Source organism: Nomascus leucogenys, chromosome 23 (assembly GCF_006542625.1).
Source record: "Nomascus leucogenys isolate Asia chromosome 23, Asia_NLE_v1, whole genome shotgun sequence".
In the NCBI taxonomy this organism is placed as follows: Eukaryota; Metazoa; Chordata; class Mammalia; order Primates; family Hylobatidae; genus Nomascus; species Nomascus leucogenys.
The window spans coordinates 12,346,982-12,364,051 of record NC_044403.1 but is presented as its reverse complement, the minus strand read 5'-3'; positions in this window follow the sequence as shown (position 1 = coordinate 12,364,051).

Here is a 17,070-nt window from a genome sequence, read left to right as displayed (position 1 = left end):
CTTAAATGCCAAAATATTTCTTATTGGGTTTTTTGAATCCAAGAATTGAATTTTATGATCCAAGCATTATGAAAGAACAAGTCACCTGTGTTTTACTATTACTTTATAAGCAGATGAAATCATGGCCTAAACAAGAGATTCCTGGTTCTTAGATTCTTGCCAAAACTTATTTGGTATCTCAGCTATTAGTTTGGCGAATTGCTGAGCACTAACTGGTTTCCACAGACCCTGATAAAAATTTGAGTACCTCTAAGGAAACTATTTTCTAGTATGCTGCTTTTATTAATACATTACCACTAATAAACACTGAGTGCTGTGAGTATAGAACATGAGATAGGACGATTTTAGTTTTTGAAAATCTGAACTGCCAAGAAAATACCACCTCCCTCTTGGCCTGCTCCAATATAGTTGGGGAGGTGCTGCAGTTTTTGTGTGGGTAAGCAACTTTCTTTTTTGGTTATGAGAAGATGAGACTTGCACTTATTCCTTCCCCCATTGAATTATTATTTCAGTCAGAGTGCCTCAAGTAAACTTTCCAAGAGAATGGAGCACTAGCAGATTATTTTTTCATTCAGATTTGGGGTTTTTGTTTGTTTCATTCTTTTTTTAGAGACTGTGTCTGAGATAGCTGAAGAATTATTCGGGAGATTAGTCTATTAATCTGAGCATTGAGTTTATGTTGCCTCTCATTCTTCATTTCGCTTTTACAACTTCTGCCCTATAACTAACAGTAGCAGAGGCAGCAGTGCTGGTCTGATGTCCCTGACAGATTCTGTTTTGCACAGATTACCGTTTCTAGCCTCGGCTGCTTCACCTGACACAAAAATTGAGTCATCTTGAGATCTTCACTAAGGAGCCTGTTCTCATACTGTTTCCAGACAAGCTGTTGCTATCTTAATGTATCTTCAGTAAGCGTCCTGGTCAAAGCAATTTTTACATGACGTCAGATGGAAGACAAGACTGTATTTGCAGAAACTAGCAGTGGAAGTCTGGCTCCTAGAAACTGACTATTTATAATGTGTCCACTGGGTGGCCTACCAGGTGTGCCCCAGCCTAATTTTGTCTGTATTGTTTTATTACTCACTTTTGTCCCATTTTATTTTCTTACCTTATCTTTATTTTTCTCTCCTCTGCTCTCCAGACACAAAGATTTCCAGGGATAGTAAGATCATGGCTTACAGCCATGTTCAAATAACCCTCCTCCTAAGCTTTTTCAAGGGCTAAATAAAACCAGCTGCACCAAAATTGTCCCTGTGGCATCTTCCTCCCAGTCACAAAGCTCTTCTTCTGCAGTTTTCTTTCTTTAGCTAAGAAAAACAATCATCATTGTGGTGTTTTCCATATTTCCTGAATTTCAATGTTGGCCTGCCTTGCTGGGTTGTTGGGGAAGTTCTCCTGGGTAATATCTTGAAGAGAGTTTTCCCACTTGATTCCATTCTCTGCGTCACTTTCAGGTACACCAATCAAACGTAGATGTGGTCTTTTCACGTAGTCTCGTATTTCTTGGAGGCTGTGTTCGTTTCTTTTTACTCTTTTTTCACTAAACTTGTCTTCTCACTTTATTTCATAAATTTGATCTTCAATCACTGATACCCTTTCTTCCACTTGATCGAATCAGCTATTGAAGGTTGCACATGCATCACGAAGTTTTCATGCCATAGTTTTCAGCTCCATCAGGGCATTTAAGGTCTTCTCTACACTGTTTATTCTAGTTAGCCATTCACCTAACCTTTTTTCAAGGTTTTTAGCTTCCTTGCGATGGGTTAGAACGTGCTCCTTTAGCTCGGAGAAGTTTGTTATTACTGACCTTCTGAAGCCTACTTTTGTCAACTCGTCAAAGTCATTCTCCATCCAGCTTTGTTCTGTTGCTGGCAAGGAGCTGTGATCCTCTGGAGAAGAGGCACTCTGGTTTTTAGAATTTTCAGCTTTTCAGAGAACACCACAAAGATACTCCTCGAGAAGAGCAACCCCAAGACACATAATTGTCAGATTCACCAAGGTTGAAGTGAAGGAAAAAATGTTAAAGGCAGCCAGAGAGAAAGGTCGGGTTACTCACAAAGGGAAGCTCATCAGACTAGCAGTGGATCTCTTGGCAGAAACCCTACAAGCCAGAAGAGAGTGGGGGCCGATATTCAACATTCTTAAAGAAAAGAATTTTCAACCCAGAATTTCCTATCCAGCCAAACTAAGCTTCATAAGTGAAGGAGAAATAAAACCCTTTACAGACAAGCAAATGCTGAGAGATTTTGTCACCACCAGGCCTGCCTTAAAGAGCTCCTGAAGGAAGCACTAAACATGCAAAGGAACAGCCAGCTAACATCATAATGACAGGATTAAATTCACACATAACAATATTAACCTTAAATTTAAATGGGCTAAATACCCCAATTAAAAGACACACACTGGCAAATTGGATAAAGAGTCAAGACTCATCAGTGTGCTGTATTCAGGAGACCCATCTCATGTGCAGAGACACACATAGGCTCAAAATAAAGGGATGGAGGAAGATATACCAAGCAAATGAAAAGCAAAAAAAAAAAAAAAAAGCAGGGGTTGCAATCCTAGCCTCTTATAAAACAGACTTTAAACCAACACAGATCAAGAAACAAAGAAGGCCATTACATAATGGTAAAGGGGTCAATTCAACAAGAAGAGCTAACTATCCTAAATATATATGCACCCAATACAGGAGCACTCAGATTCATAAAGCAAGTTGTTAGAGACCTACAAAGAGACTTAGACTCCCACACAATAATAATGGGAGACTTTAACCCTCCACTGTCAATATTGGACAGATCAACAGAAGGTTAACAAGTATATCCAGGACTTGAACTCAGCTTAGCAACAGAACTCTCCACCCCAGGTCAACAGAATGTAAATTTTTCTCAGCACCACATCACACTTATTCTAAAATTGACCACATAATTGGAAGTAAAGCACTCCTCAGCAAATGTAAAAGAACAGAAATCACAACAAACTGTCTCTCAGACCACAGTGCAATCAAATTAGAACTCAGGATTAGGAAACTCACTCAGAATGGCACAACTACATGGAAACTGAACAACCTGCTCCTGAATGAGTACTGGGTAAATAATGAAATGAAGGCAGAAATAAAGATGTCCTTTGAAACCAATGAGAACAAAGACACAACATACCAGAATCTCTGGGACACATTTAAAGCCATGTGTAGAGGGAAATTTGTAGCACTAAATGCCCACAAGAGAAAGCAGGAAAGATCTAAAATCAACAGCCCAACATCACAATTAAAAGAACTAGAGAAGCAAGAGCAAACAAATTTAAAAGGTAGCAGAAGTCAAGAAATAACTAAGATCAGAGCAAACCTGAAGGAGCTAGAGACACAAAAAACCCTTAAAAAAAATCAATGAAGCCAGGAGCTGGTTTTTTGAAGAGATGAACAAAATTGATAGACCGCTAGCAAGACTAATAAAGAAGAAAAGAGAGAAGAATCAAATCGATGCAATAAAAAATGATAAAGGGGATATCACCACAGAAATACAAACTACCATTAGATAATACTATAAACACCTCTATGCAAATAAACTAGAAAATCTAGAAGAAATGGGTAAGTTCTTAGACACATACACCCTCCCAAGACTAAACCAGGAAGAAGCTGAATCTCTGATAGACCAATAATAGGCTCTGAAATTGAGCAATAATTAATAGCCTACCAACCAAAAAAAAGTCCAGGACAGAACGGATTCACAGCCGAGTTCTACCAGAAGTACAGAGAGGAGCTGGTACCATTCCTTCTGAAACTATTCTAATCAATAGAAAAAGAGAGAATCCTCCCTAACTCCTTTTATGAGGCCAGCATCATCCTGATACCAAAGCCTGGCAGAGACACAACAACAAAAAAGAGAATTTTAGACCAATATCCCTGATGAACATTGATGCAAAACTACTTAATAAAATACTGGCAAGCCGAATCCAGCAGCACATCAAAAAGTTTGCTCATCATGATCACGTTGGCTTCATCCCTGGGATGCAAGGCTGGTTCAACATACGCAAATCAGTAAATGTAATCCATCACATAAACAGAACCAAAGACAAAAACCACATGATTATCTCAATAGGTGTAGAAAATGCCTTTGACAAAATTCAACAGCCTTTCATGCTAAAAACTCTCAATAAACTAGGTATTGATGGAACGTATCTCAAAATAATAAGAGCTACTTATGACAAACCCACAGCCAATATCATACTGAATGGGCAAAAACTGGAATCATTCCTGTTGAAAACCGGCACAAGACAAGGATGCCCTCTCTCACCACTCCTATTCAACACAGTGTTGGAAGTTCTGGCCAGGGCAATCAGGCAAGTGAAAGAAATAAAGGGTTTTCAATTAGGAAAAGTGGAAGTCAGATTGTCCCTGTTTGCAGATGACATAATTGTATATTTAGAAACCCCATCATCTCAGCCCAAAATCTCCTTAAGCTGATAAGCAACTTCAGAAAAGTCTCAGGATACAAAATCAATGTGCAAAAATCACAAGCATTCCTATACACCAATAATAGAGAACCAAATCATGAGTGCACTCCCATTCACAATTGTTACAAAGAGAATAAAGTACCTAGGAATCCAACTTACAAGGGATGTGAAGGACCTCTTCAAGGAGAACTACAAACCACTGCTCAATGAAACAAAAGAGGACACAAACAAATGTAAGAACATTCCATGCTCATGGATAGGAAGAATCAATATCGTGAAAATGGCCATACTGCCCAAGGTAATTTATAGATTCAATGCCACCCCCGTCAAGCTACCAATGACTTTCTTCACAGAATTGGAAAAAACTACTTTAAAGTTCATATGGAACCAAAAAAGAGCCTGCACTGCCAAGACAATCCTAAGCAAAAAGAACAAAGCTGGAGGCATCACACTACCTGACTTCAAACTATCCTACAAGGCTACAGTAACCAAAAGAGCATGGTACTGGTACCAAAACAGATATATAGACCAATGGAACAGAACAGAGGCTTCAGAAATAACACCACACATGTACAACCATCTGATCTTTGACAAACCTGACAAAAACAAGAAATGGGGAAAGGATTCCCTATTTAATAAATGGTGCTGGGAAAACTGGCTAGCCATATGTAGAAAGCTGAAACTGGAGCCCTTCCTTATACCTTATACAAGATTTAATTCAAGATGGATTAAAGGCTTTAGACTTAAAACCATAAATACCCTAGAGGAAAAGCTAGACAATACCATTCAGGACACAGGCATGGGCAAGGACTTCATGACTAAAACACCAAAAGCAATGGCAGCAAAAGCCAAAATAGACAAATGAGATCTAATTAAACTAAAGAGCTTCTGCATGGCAAAAGAAACTACCATCAGAGTGAGCAGGCAACCTACAGAATGGGAGAAAAATTTTGCAATCTAGCCATCTGACAAAGGGCTAATATCCAGAATCTACAAAGAACTTAAACAAATTTACAAGAAAAAAACAAACAATCCCATCAAAAAGTGGGCAAAGGATATGAACAGACACTTCTCAAAAGAAGACATTTATGCAGCCAACAGACACATGAAAAAATGCTCATCATCTCTGGCCATCAGAGAAATGCAAATCAAAACCACAATAAGATGCTATCTCATGCCAATTAGAATGGCAATCATTAAAAAGTCAGGAAACAACATATGCTGGAGAGGATGTGGAGAAACAGGAATGTTTTTACACTGTTGATGGGAGTGTAAATTAGTTCAACCATTGTACAAGACAGTGTGGCGATTCCTCAAGGATCTAGAACTAGAAATACAATTTGACCCAGCCATCCCATTACTGGGTATATACCCAAAGGATTATAAATCATGCTACTATAAAGACACACGCACATGTATGTTTATTGCGGCACTATTCACAATAGCAAGACTTGGAACCAACCCAAATGTCCATCAGTGATAGACTGGATTAAAAAAATGTGGTACATACACACCATGGAATACTATGCAGCCATAAAAAGGTTGAGTTCATGTCCTTTGCAGGGACATGGATGAAGCTGGAAACCATCATTCTCAGCAAACTGTCACAAGGACAGAAAACCAAACCCCACATGTTCTCACTCATAGGTGGGAATTGAACAATGAGAACACCTGGACACAGGGAGGGGAACATCACACACTGGGGCCTGTCAGTGGGTGGGGAAATGGAGGAGGGATAGCATTAGAAATACTTAATGTAAATGATGAGTTAATGGGTGCAGCAAACCAAGACGGCACATATATACCTGTGTAACAAACCTGCACATTGTGCACATGTGCCCTAGAACTTAAAGTATAATAATAAACAAAAGAAAAACAATCATCAAATTAACAAGTTAATGATTGAGATAGCAGAAGGTACTATCACCTTGAGGAATATTTACAAATTCAAGTGTGTACAGGAGAGGCCTGGTACCTAACCAATGTCTGCATTGCAAATGCCTTCCTAACTGTTTGTGTGTTGGGGTGGGAGATAAAGAAGGTGACCACAGGCTCCACATTCACATGTCAACCCAAACCCTGCTTTCTGCTCCTTCCAGATGCCCATGTTATTTGCAGTTGGCCTACTTGTCAAGTTGCTTCATACTCAACACAGCATCCGTAGAATCATCTGGGTTTCCTCTGACTGTATGGGGGTTGTTACTTCTATCACCTCTGGGGCACCAAAAGTAAAAGAGAACTAAGTAACCCAGGTAGCACTGAGCAATTGTCAGCTGTGATCTTGGATGGTGGGGATGAGGGTTTTGGAGGATGAGGGGAAGCGTTAAAATTTCCAAGTCCTCCTGCTTTTATTTTAGAAAGTCAAAAGCTTTGTTGAGGAAGTGAATGAGATGATCATGCTAGCTGAGTAAAGGCTGCAACTTTCTTCATTCCAGACACATTCTGGAATAAGATTCCACAGCATAAGAAGCTTCCCTTGGGCCTGAGATGAAAACAAGGTCATTTTCCCAGGGGAGTAACCCATCGAGCAAGCGTTTAAAATAAACAAACGGCTTGGCTCTAGCTTGAAACAAGCAGTAGTTATCAAGATTTACTGCAACTAACTTTGGACCTCATCCAAATGTTGAATTAATGCAAGCTTCTTTCTAACTAAAATGGAGTTTCCTTTTTGGTAGATGCAATAGAAAAACTCATTTTCTCACATTCTGGTAGACTCAATTGTACTATCACCCCCAACATGGGTCACTACCCATTGTAGCAAGAGAAGCAGTACTTTCTGTAAGCGTTGTTTAAGAGGTCTGATTTCAACTCTCATAAAACAAAGAAGCACAAATCATTTATAATATGCAAGCTTAGGACAGACTTTCAAACAAGTTTTTTTTTTAAATGTAGCAACTCTCAGTTAAAATCCCACCATATATATATTATGTGATTTTAATTGTATAATACCTGTAATAATATATGCAATTTTGGTAAATATGGTATGATTTTAATATTTGTTTCCAAACAACTATATTATACAGTAGAAAAAGCAGTATACTTTGAGTAAAGCAAACTAATTTGACCTTCTCCTAAACAACTTTTCCTTTAGGATCCTAATCTGATAAATGAAGAGGGTTGACAATCTCAGAGTTTCCTTTTAATTGTAACATTCAAAGAATCTATAGTTTTTCATTTTTCTCTGCAAGATGAGAAATGACTTAGCATTTCTAAGGAAACTCAGCTCTTCTATGCATGCTCTACTAATGTGTATTTAAATATAGGGATGCACAAATGAAGATGCGATTGGGGCTTGAGGCTCAGATTTCACAGTTATTGAATAATTGAAGCTTTGGAGTGAATGAGATTGTCTTGTTTTGGGAGAATGAAAAGACACAGGATAGAGAGGCAATAACTAAGAGTGCAAAACCTAAATATCACTAGGACAATGGACAAAGTGACCACTTTTTAAAAAATGTCAACTAAATATAAGATACGGCAGGATGTAGATAAAGTGAGACTATGGGACCAGTACTTAGATTGGCCACAAGGATCCAGGATTACAGGTTAATGGTGTAGAGGAGGCTCTGGTAGCCTAACACCTAGAGTCCTTCTTAGACTTGCACATATAAGAGGATGCTTAGGGAGATTTTTCTCAGAATTGGCAACTAGGGCTCAACTCCTGGGGTCAAAGAGTATTACATACCACTATGTCCTATTAAGCGAGGGAGAACTTACATCCTCTTTACCCTGAACCCCCTAGCACTTACAATAGATGACAAAATCTGCCTCTGACCATAAGTTATTGCAGAACTTACAGGTCTTCTCAGATGAAGAGGGTGGGCCACTTTTTGACAAGGCTTTACTTGTGTTCCCTAGAATCTGCAAGGAGTACATGAATATAAACTCTAGTGTCAGCTTGTCATTTGGAGAAGGTATGAGGCTTGCTGGAATTGATTGTGACAACAGAGAGAAGAAACAGTGGTATAGTCCCCCTGGGAAAGTGGGAATGACCCCTCACCCCAGACAGGTTCTTTGTGGCCATTGCAAGATGCAGAAGAGGACTTCAATTCTTTTGAAGCTCCACATGAAGAACGAAGTGAAGGAAGATAGAGAATAAGGTAGAAGGATGAGAGTGGTCCAGGCTTACCCAAAGGAGACTGTTGCAGGTTGGAGTCTAAGATGACCCCTAGTGACCTCAACTTCCCTGTATTCACAACCTGTTACTCTCTTCTATCCAACAGAATATAGTAAAGATGATGGAATGTCACCTCCAGTATTTCATTATTAAGATCATAATTTGCACCTTGCTAGCAAACTTTCTCCATTGCTTTCCTCGCTTGCATGCTTTGATGAAGCAAGCATCCCTGTTGGGAGGCTCTTGCAGCAAGGAATTGCAGGTGGCCTCTGGCCAACCATCAGCTAGAAACTGTGGTCCTCAGTCCAATAGGTGCCAAGAACCTGAATTTTGCCCACAACCACATGAGCTTAGAAGCAAATCCTTTCCTAGTCAAGTGTTTAGATGAGACTTGCTTAAGCCTCATGAGAGACCCTGGCTGACACCTTGTTTGAGCCTGATAAGAGAGCCTGCATCAGAGGATCCAGTTGCACCATGCCTAAATTTCTGAACCTCGGAAACTGCAAGATAATAAATGTTTCCCATTTTAAACCATTGCATTGTGGTAATTTATTATATAGCAATAGATAACTAGTACAGAGACAGTGAAGGCATGGCCACTGGCAAAAAATAAATGGAGAGTAGGAAGCCCCTCACTGACGGGGTGCTTAGTAATGTAATAACAATGCTAAGTCATCCCAAGAAAAATACATACACATCTTGTGGGTAGAGAGCACGACATTGGCAGACGCCACTAGAAACAGATGGAAACATATTGGGTACCAGTTACATAATATGTTTTCTACCAGCTCTTTTATTCCCTCTTCTCTCCTTAACACCCAGGGTGTCAAAAAGGAAGAGGAAAGCGATGTTCTAGCAATAGGCTGTTCCTCCAAGGTGAGAGAAGGGGAGAGGGATAAAAAGAGCAGACTACTCCCACCCCACCCATTCACTTCAAATCTTTTGGGCCACAGCCTTTCCAGTGATAGGGGAGAGAAAGTTTTCCATCTGATATATTATTGGCATTTTTAAGTAGAAAAGTTTTTGGAAGTCCAGAGATTTTCTACCCAACCTGGAAAGAAATTTGACATAGCATATACATGGGAAATGCCTGGAGAAAAATCAGTGTGTTTTATATATATAATCCACCAAATTTAAACTATTCAATTAACAAGTCACATATGAGTGCAGCCAAAAAGAAGTTTAAGGCTGTGAAAACTGGAAGATGCTTTGGGAAGAGGCTTTAGACTCTGAGCTGTGTGACAAAATGCTTCAACATCTGAGACGCACCAAGAACTGCCTTTGTCCTCCAATACAACCAATTAATTTAACATGGAAATTCTCAAATGTTTGACAGCAGTTTGTCCATACTTGTACATAGACTCTGATGAAGCCTGTCTAGAAGGTTTCTTGAATTATATATACGTGAGTCAAATCAGGATTTTGAATCATGGCAAAGTGGAAAAAGAATAGGTCTTTCTAGAGAACAGCAAGAGGGGTAAGATTTAGCCTGTATAAAGGAAATAAATGACAGGAGGAGGAAGACTGATGGATTCAGAAGGCAGATTAGTGAGTGTCAAAGTGAGGAATCTGAATTTAACTAAGAATAAAAGAGAACACCTTGGAGTTTTTTGAAGAAATAATATGATCGTAGTTTCACTTTTATGAAAATTTCATTGCTAGTATGTTGAATGAGTGGGAAAAAAAGGTTGAAGATCAGATTGGAGTTCATTGCAATAGCCCAGGCAGCAGGTAATGAGGGCCTGGACAAGAATAAAGAGAGTGTAAAAAGAGACAGATGCACGGGACATTGTGCTAGAGGAAATCTGTGATATTTGGAGACTGATTTATTAAGAAGGCCAGGGACAATTTAGGGGATAAGAAAAAGCAATTATAATTCAACACTGGGTCTCACCATCAAAAGATTACAGATGAGGGGGTGACTCCTAGAAAATACACATAATTTGGTTTTTGCTATGTTGAGCATGCTCTCCAGCAGAATGTTTACAGTAGGTGTTGAGTTAGAGGAATAAATGTATGTGTGTGGAGTGGCATCTAGATAGACAACTCAGATGAAATCACAGAAATAGATGGCCTGTGAGAGGGTCAGAAAGGGCAGGAGAACACCCTGCAAAGTAGATCACTGAAGCCCTAAAAGATAACTTCCCAAAGGATGAGAGTGATCAGTAGCATTAAGTGGCAAAGAACACTAAGACATTGTGTTCAGTTTCAAATTACGTTTTAAGGTGATTCAAAATCCTGATTTCAGAGCCTTAATCTTCTTTTTGGCCGCTCTCATGTGACTTGTTAATTGAAGAGTTTAAATTTGGTGGATTGTATACATAAAACACATTGATTTTTCTCCAAGCATTTCCTGTGTATATGGAGGTAAAAACTAGTCAATAAATCCAGTTAAAGGCAAGAAAGGTAAAAATAAAACAAATACATAAAACAGGGGGTGGAAAATCATGATTAAGTTGAATCGTGCCAACAACAAAAGAGAGACACCTCTTGAAATGTGCACTATACGATTCTGGCAAATTAAAGTTAAATATAGTTTTGGTATTTGGTCAATTTTAGGTAGAATAGTCAAGCCTATTTATTTACATCTACTTTTAAAATTCAAGTCAAATTCATAGTATTGTTCTCTTAGACCTATTAGATGCCCATATACATGGAACCATTTATTTTACTCAAAAAACAAAAAGAAAAAAAATCTTTGTTACTGATTTTTTTCTTAGAATTATGTGATTTGTCTGCCTTTTACAACTACTGACTGGCACCATTGACTATCACAAAATAAATTCTTATATCAATGATTAGCTCCATAAAGACATTCTTTAAACCCTAAATCCAACAGAACTGTGAATTCATTTGTAAAATCTTAGCATTAATTCTTGTGATATTTCTTGCCTTTTAATTCAGTGTATCAGCTGTTGACTCAACTACTTTTCTTGTCACAGTAATGAAATATAAGATGAATGTAAAAAAACCCATTGCTAGAGAAAATTGTAGTCTAAGTGATAAGGGAAGGTTAAAAATAACAAAGCAGAACCTGGCAAGGGCCAGGTAACCGAAGCAGAATAAAAGGCGTTGATTCCTTAATTCATATATTTATCAAGCAAGGATTGGAACTGTTAAATATTGGAAACACAATAGTAAGCAAGATAGAAAATGTTCCTGGCCTCATGGAACTTGTAATCTTATGCTTCGGTTACCCTCCTTGCCCATCTCTGCCTATTGAAATAGTGTCCGTCATTCAAGACCCATCTCAAAGTCTTTCCATTCTTTGGACTTAATCTCTAAAAGCTATTCTCGCATTAAAAATGTTCACATAGTCTTTCGTTTGCACAACACCTGGTACGGCCCTTGCCAGGTTCTGTTTTGTTATTTTTAAACTTCCATTATCGCTTCCATTACTCTGAGAAGAAAAGTGTAGTTGAGTCAACAGCTGATAAATTGAAAAAGGATTGGCCCTAACGTGGTCATTATTGAGGGGGTGATTACTATGTGCAGTTCATTATACTAAGCTCTCCACTTTCGTATGTGTTTGAAATTTTCTATAACAAAAGGCTAAAAAGAGAAAAGAATCACATTTTTCCTCAATAAAACACAATTGGTTTAAAGGGTAATTTGCAAAAGGAATTCTGGGGCAGAATAATTTTATTTTGAATAATCACGCAGGAAATCTTTTACTCAAATGTCAAAATTTTCATTTAAATTTGGTAAGTTCCCCCTTGTTTCTTAGTTATATTTACCATATTCACCATTCCAGCGTTCCAGATTAAACTTTCTATATGTTTCTCTGTAGCTTGCCTCCGTTACAACACACATTTCTACAGCTACTGCAATTCTCTGAAAAACCTAGTTCCATTCTTGAAATGAGTTCACCTTCTCTCCCAAACCCAGGGTAATACTATTCAGCTACAAAGACAAAAGTCATGCTAGAAATCCTTTCTGCTTATGAGTAGTTCTATCTAAAATGGAAATATTGTAAGTTGAATTATGTTTCTGTGTGATTTTTTTAAAAACGATTTATGGTGCATGTCAAATTAGGCCCTTTAGAGAGTGCCAAAATTGTGATCTGTCAAAAAAGTGTATTCGTATAATTATAAACGTAAATTGCAACCAAATGTTAAGAAACTTCAAAGCGTGTTGAATAAAACTTTAATTCAGATGCTCAACTGCATCCCTCTTCTTTGTCTATCACTTGTGGTAGCCCAAGTTATCTGAGGGCTCAAAGTACCATGGGCATTCCTAGAAGTCTCAGGCACTCGTTCCCCAGTTACTTACGGTGCCAATTATTGTCTGTCTGCAGACCAGTACACATCTACTACAGCTCTGCAATGTCCCGAAATTGCTGTCTGCTCTGGCTTCTGTTCCCAGCCACTAGCTACCACCTCGGAACTTTGGATAGTTCCTGACTTTTGTTGCAAAACCCCTTGTTTAGCGACTCTATACCTTCTTTTGACTGAATCTGGGTAATAGGTCTCAGCTGTGATTGGTTTTCCCAGCAACTCCATTCTATCCTCTTTATCTTTTCCAGGAATTTCTAAAAATTCCTTTCCCACTGATAAGTCTTTCTTGTTTACCCAGGCTGCAGTAGATTAAGTGTGATTTTAATTTTTTTTTTTTTTTTTTTTGCGTTATTTCAAAGATAAGGGGATCAGCTGAAGGGATAGCTTACCATTTTGGGCTAAAAATCCTTCTCAGGCTCACTCTGTTTTCTAACGATTCTCTGGTTCTAAATTGCTTAACCTCTGAGTGTACCTTTGTAGCCTCTGCTATAAAGCAGAGGAATATCAGAGAATCAGAGAAAGGAGTTTGATAGCCACTCTTGTTATCTCTTTTCCTGGCTTAAAATACTGAGCTCTAAGATATTCATGTTGTTTGTGAAATTAAACACATTATTTGAGGAAGTGGTACCTTATGAGTTGAAGGCTGGGTAGGAGTTAACATTTTTGGTAGAAGATGGGGCCCATCCCTTACTGTTTTCCTGTGTAGTCACGATGGTTATTTTAGGATCATCTAGAATAAATTCACTGGTTCTTTCCTTTTCATTCGTTCTTTATTGCCCTCTCTGTTACAGAGTCTCTTTATTTCCTGCCCTTTAATTGACACTACCTTAGGAGCACCACCATACTACTCCTGCTGCTCCTGCTAAAATAATAATAACAATAGTAATCATAACAGTTAAGATTTATTGAGCACTTACTATATTCCAGACACTGTGCTGAACACAAATTCTCATCAGTACTTCAAAATAACTATATATATAAATACATATAGTATAATAATGAGTATATGTATATTATATAATATATAGCATACCATATAGTATATATAATATATTAATATAAACTAAGTACTATAATACTAATTTACTCAATATATTAAGTAAATTGAGGCTCAGGGGAACTTGTTCAGGGTCCCACTACTGTAAGTGGCAGAGAAGTCAGGGCTGCCTGACTCCAAAGTTCCTGCATGTAACCACTATCTTGTAATATACTTTTGCAGGCACTTTTTGGTAAATGTCTTTGTTAGGCAATAGGCACCTTGTGGTGACTTGGTTTATAATTTGTATCCCCAGGTTTTATCACAATGCCTGGTATAGAGCAGTTACTAAATAAATAATTGTTAAACGAATGATCATATTCACACTCAAGCATGAGCTATACATCTAACAGACCATGACACTTATGGAGATAAATATTTTAAAATGATGTACAAATTTTATAGGGTCTTTAGATAGTCAAATAATCTAAAAAAATTCAGTGCATTTACCACACAATTAAGAAAGTAGATTTTCATCAATGTTGATTAGTTTTAAATGATTCTTTTTTGTTATTATTGTTGTTTTGAGACAGGGTCTTGCTGTGTCTCCCAGGATGGAGTGCAGTGTCACGATCTTGGCTCATTGCAACCTCAGCCTCCTGAGTTCAAGCGATCCTCCCACCTAACCATCCCAAGCGCCTGGGACTACAGGTGCAAGCCACCATGTCTGGCTCATTTTTGTATTTTTAGTAGAGACAGGGTTTCTCTATGTTGCCCAGGCTGGTCTTGAACGCTGGGGCTCAAGCAATTTGCCCACCTTGGCCTTCTAAAGTGCTGGAATTACAGGGGTGAGCCATTGAGTCTGGCCAGAGATTCATTTTTTACTTTTCATTTTTTTCTTCTCTTTAAAGTATTTTGATGATTAAATTATTTTGAATTTTATTAAAGGGAACTGTGCATATATAAAAGTGCACAAATTATAATGTACAGCTCAATGAATTTTCTCCAGGTGAATGCACCTATGTAATTAGCACACAGTTCAAAAAACAGAACATTCACAGAGACCCAGAAGCTTCCTCATGCTGTCTTCCAGCTCCTATCCCTTTGCCTCTGATGATAAACGATGTCCTGACTTACAAACACCCAAGTCATGTTGGCTGTTTTTAATTTTATATACATGGAACCATAAAGATATGCTTTTGATTTGCTCAATACTGTGTCTATGAGATATATGGATATTATTGTGAGTCATAAATTATTCATTCTCTTTGTTCTGTAGTAGTCCATTGTATAAACATATTGATACTTACATATCCATTTTACTGTAAATGGACATTTGGGTTGCTCCCAGTTTGGACCTATAGTAACAGTGATACTATAAAAATTTTTTATATAAGTCTTTGTACTATGTACCTAAAGTGGAACTGCTAAGTCATAGCATTTGTTGTATTTTATTTTACAAGACCCTTCCAAACAGTTTTTCAGAGTGGTTATGACAATACAGTAGTATGTTTAAGTTCCAGTTGCTCCTCATCCTTTTCAACGCTTGCCTTTATCATTTTCAGTTTAACCATTCTGGTAGTGTGTAATGGCATTACATTGTGCATTTCATTTGCATTTAGATTACTAGTGAGATCAAGTACCTGTGGATATGTGTGTTGGCTTTCTGGATTCTCTTTTTTGTGATGTAATTTTTTCCTGTTGTTTGTCAGTTATTTCTATTTGGGTGCCCAAGTTTATCTTACTGATTTCTAAGAGTCTTTCATACATTCTAGAGATGAATTTTTGTAGAATATGAAATTGAAGATATCTTCTGCCATTCTGTGGGTTACCTTTGCATTTGATAATTTAGCATTTTTATTATTCAGAATAGAGGCCAAACTGTAGTGTAGTAAGAAAACATGCAAACAAGCAGTCCAAAAAAAAAAAAGCCAAAAACCTACCAAAATAAAGTAGATGTTTATTCTCATCTGTGTAACTAGCTAAAATTAGGAAGCCTAGGCTTGCAGAGCCCTGTTGCACAAAGTGATTTGCTGTGCCAGGTTACTTCCATCTTACTTACTCCACAGCTTTTATCTTCATCAGCCTGGTCGAAGCTGGATTTCCATCACACATGTGCTCAGTCCACGGGAGGTGCAAAAGGTCAAGACACACAAACTCAGAGTTTTTAAAATCAAGAATTGAAAGTGGTCCACTAGCTTCTGTTCACAGGACATTGAGCCCCAAATTTGGCCCATGACCATAAGTAACTGACACAGCTCCTGGGAATGTATAATCTCTCGTTGGATATTCATATGCCCAGCTTAAACTCTGTTTCTATGAAGGAAAATGAAGAATGGATTTTGGGGTGATAACTATCAGGCTGCTATCACCATCTATTTTAGGCAAGCACTGTGATAAGTAATTTGGGGAAAGGACTTAACAATCTAGTGGGGAGAGATGTTTAGGATATTCAAAAGCTATATAATACCAGTTATTATGAAATAACCAGTAAATAGAGGTAAACGTTGTGGGAATAAAAAAAGGAGTGATTTAAGTGGAGAATTTGAGAAGGTTTTATAAAAACAATAGTTTGTGGTAGATAGAGAAAGCACAGAATTTCAATCTCAGCAACTTGCAGAATGTGAGTGAAGCATTCAATAAACTTGAAGCTTCATAAGGTGTTGTGGGTAGGGTTAGAAAACCAGGCAGGAAAGGTGTGTTGGAATCAAACCACAAAGAATCTTAACTATCATGTGTAAAGAATGTGAACTTTCTTCAACAATCAATGGCAAATAAGTAAAGCCTTTTGAAGTACTACATATCTTAATTTTACAGACAACTGTTTTAGCCTCCACTTTTCCACACCCACTGAAACAATCCAATAGTACGTGAAAATCTAGCTTTAATATTTTTGTTCCTTCAAACAATGAAGATAAACTCAGTGTAAGGCAATAGTTTCGTTCCAACTACCCCAGGGAGTATTGGAGTGGAGGAAGGAGTGCCATATGGTACAGCCAAGAAAATCTTCATGAGAACTGTAACACTTCTTGAAAAGAGTATTCATGAAGATGTAAATAACCTAAAATGAAAGTGGGCTCCAACGTAATATTTTGATCTGAAGTTAAAGACTGATTAAAATTTTCTTGAACTTCATATGGAACCAAAAAAGAGCCCGCATCGCCAAGTCAATCCTAAGCCAAAAGAACAAAGCTGGAGGCATCACGCTACCTGACTTTAAACTATACTACAAGGCTACAGTAACCAAAACA